Raw genomic sequence first — 3,292 nt, 5'->3', positions numbered from 1 at the left:
AAAAAAAAAAAAAAAAAAAGAGCTGAAAACTATTTAGCTTTGAGGAGGACTGTTCCAACAGAGGGAGCAGCAAGAACAGGGTCTGAAGCAGGCTTGCTAGGTATGACTAAGGAACAGAAGGAGGAAGGCGTGGCTGGAGTGGGGGCGGGGTAATGGTGGACGCGGTAAGATGTGTAATTTCAGAGACTGTAGGGAGGCTGGACACTTGTTTGGGTCACTCGGGCCATTTTAAGAACTTAAACAGAGTAAAATGGGGTTGGAGGAAAAGAATGACCTGAGCTGACTCAGGTTTTGAACTAAAGAATTTTCACACAAAGATAACAGCCAAATAAAGATGGCTTTATGGATTAATTATAACAAATATCCAAGAAATATGATTTTAGTCATAGAAGAATCGCAAAAGTGTATTTCCCCAATTCATTGAATAAGGACATACAACGTAAAGACAAAAACCAGACGTTTACTACAACAGAAGAAATTGGGGTAGATTGGACTAATGAATATAGATGCCAAAGTCCTGAATAAGGTAATGGATCATGACCAAGTTTACCTTAAGAAAGCAAATTTGTTTCAACATTAGGAAATATAGTACTTAACAAGTAAGAGGAGAAAACCCATATGTTTATTTTATTAGGTGTAAAAAAGAAAAAGCCTTCAATATGATTCAACACCCATGTGGGGTAAAACTGTTCCTTAGACTAGTAGAGAATCTTCCTTAACTTTTTATAGCGTTTCTTTTTTTTTTTGCAGTTTTTGGCTGGGGATGGGTTTGAACCCGCCACCTCCAGCATATGGGGCTGGCGCCCTACTCCTTTGAGCCATAGGTGCCACCCTATAGAGTTTCTTTTAAAAATTCCACAAATTACTTGTTCCCATGATCATACTAAGGCAGCAGTTCTCAACTTGTGGGTCATGACCCACAGGAACTGTACTAAAGGGCTGCAGCATTAGGAAGGTTGAGAACCACTGTGCTAAGAGGTCTCGTCTACACTCTGCAGGCACAGAGTGCCCATTGAGTATGCTAGTGGTTGCACTGGGGGCAACGTTTCTGTCTCTGAACTCTGTCACAGTAAACAAGAGGACTGGATGTGAAGTGACTGTAGGCATTGGGTCTACATCTTGTGTTCATTGCCATGGCAGGTGTGCACCTTTTAAAGAACTGTTTCCGTTTATTTTAACATGGATAGCTAGACTTACGGGTTTAACATGCAATTTTGTCTTGTCTTCCCCATTAACAAACAAAACTCTTTTGTGTGTTATCTCACCAAGAGGCTATTTCTGGACTAATTCAATCTGCCTACTTGATGGTCACATTAGTAATGCAGCCAAGATTTATTGAGCATTTTATTATTTATGCCAAGTTTTTACTCTGTGCTGAGTGCTTTACTGTATGACTTATTCTCACCATAACCCTGTGAGGGTTGTTTTTTTGTTTGTTTGCTTGTTTTTTTTGTGGAGACAGAGTTTGACTTTATTGCCCTTGGTAGAGTGCTGTGGCATCACACAGCTCACAGCAACCTCCAACTCCTGGGCTTAGGTGATTCTCTTGTCTCAGCCTCCCGAGTAGCTGGAACTACAGGCACCTGCCACAATGCCTGGCTATTTTTTGTTGCACTTTGGCTGGGGCCAGGTTTGAACCCGCAACCCTCAGTATATGAGGCCGGCGCCCAAACCACTGAGCCACAGGCGCCGCCCTACCCTGTGAGGTTTTTATAGATAAGCACTGAGGCCAGGAGGCTTGTCCAAGCCCAGTTAAGCAGGGGTGAAACTGAGATTGACTTTGCTCAGTTTGTCCAGCCGACTCCAGCGCCTGTGCTCCTAAGCACTGCCATGTTCCCTGGTATCTCCTTGGACTCCAGGCTCTGGTTTTTCTGATCACATTTGGCCTTAGTGACTTTATGGTTTCCAGAATGGGCAGAGGTCACATCTCCTAGTCCTACCTGGCACCCACCCTGTCCCAGTCAAGGCTCTTCTTCACAGGATAGGGTAGCATTCCATTTCCAGGTTTGCGTGTTTCTTGCCTTCTCTGATACTGGGTACTGGTTTTTTGGGGTTTTTTTAATTGTTGCAGTTTGGCCAGGGCTGAGTTTGAACCTGCTATCCTCAGTATATGGGCCAGCGCCCTACTCACTGAGCCATAGGCGCCGCCCAATACTGGGTGCTTTTTTATTAGGGACCAAGACTTTTCTTTCTTTTCTTTTGTGTGTGGAAAGTAGTGTGGTACATGTAGCGAGAGGGTTATCCTGAAGTCTGTGAACTAAAATAGGAAGTTACTGAATGAAATTTAACTATGTTTTTATCCATGGGGAGGCTTGTGGGCCCCTCCCCTCAGGGACTGTAGAGAGGAGGCCCCTCTGGTCAGTTTGTATGCTCAGATGGCATATCCTGTCCCTTGCTTCTTATATAGAGGACTGGCTCAGAGGCCCATTTCCTCACTTGGACCATTTACTCACTGTATGTACTGAGCACCTTGTGAGGTGGAGAATGAGGAGGAATGGATGCAGGGAGATGCCTTTCAGGGGAGCAGTGGTTCTCAGACTTTAGTCAGCCTGACAAGTACATAGCACAGTAGTTCTTTCACTTTAAAGGACTTGCAGGGCCCCACCCACAGAGTTTCTTACTCAGTAGATCTAGAGATAGAGGTCAAGAACTATCATTTTCTTTTCTTTTCTTTTCTTTTTTCTTTTCTGAGACAGAGCCCCAAGCTATCCCTCTGGGCAGAGTGCCATGGCATCATGCTCACAGCAACCTCCAACTTCTGGGCTCAAGCGAGTCTCCCGCCTCAGCCTCCCAAGCAGCTGGGACCACAGGTGCCCGCCTGGCCATCTCTTGGTTGCAGCCATCACTGTTGTTTGGCAGGCCCGGGCTGGGGACTCGAACCTGCCACCTTAGGTGTATGTAGCTGGCGCCCTAGCCGCCTGAGCCACAGGCGCCAAGCCAGAACTATCATTTTCAAATGGTGTTTATGCTGCTTGTCCAGGGCCCACTCGTTCACCTAGGGAAACTGGTGTGTGTGTGTGTGTGTGTGTGTGTGTGTGTGTGTGTGTGTGTATTTCAGTATGAGAAACTCTGAAATGTAGCATTAGGGATTTAGTTCATATAGATTAAGATGTGGCACAGATATTTGCTTTTTCTTTTTTCTTTTTTTTTTTTTGCTTGGGAGAGACAGAGTCTTACTCTGTTGCTCAGGCTAGAGTATAGTGGTGCCATCATAATTCACTGAAGCCTCAAACTTCTTTGCTCAAATGATCCTCCTCCCTTAGCTTCCTGAATAGCTAGGGCTATAGGTTTG

The 3,292-nt window shown here is 45.0% G+C and overlaps 1 protein-coding gene across 3 annotated transcripts in view; it reads left to right on the top strand.

The window, feature by feature from the left end:
* Positions 1-3,292, top strand: part of HMGXB3 (HMG-box containing 3) — a 72,949-nt gene that overhangs the window by 60,617 nt on the left and 9,040 nt on the right. The window lies entirely within an intron of this gene.

The sequence above is a fragment of the Otolemur garnettii genome, unplaced genomic scaffold (assembly GCF_000181295.1).
Source record: "Otolemur garnettii isolate 467f Iridium unplaced genomic scaffold, OtoGar3 scaffold00003, whole genome shotgun sequence".
NCBI lineage: Eukaryota > Metazoa > Chordata > Mammalia > Primates > Galagidae > Otolemur > Otolemur garnettii.
This window is presented reverse-complemented; position numbering and strand designations above follow the sequence as displayed.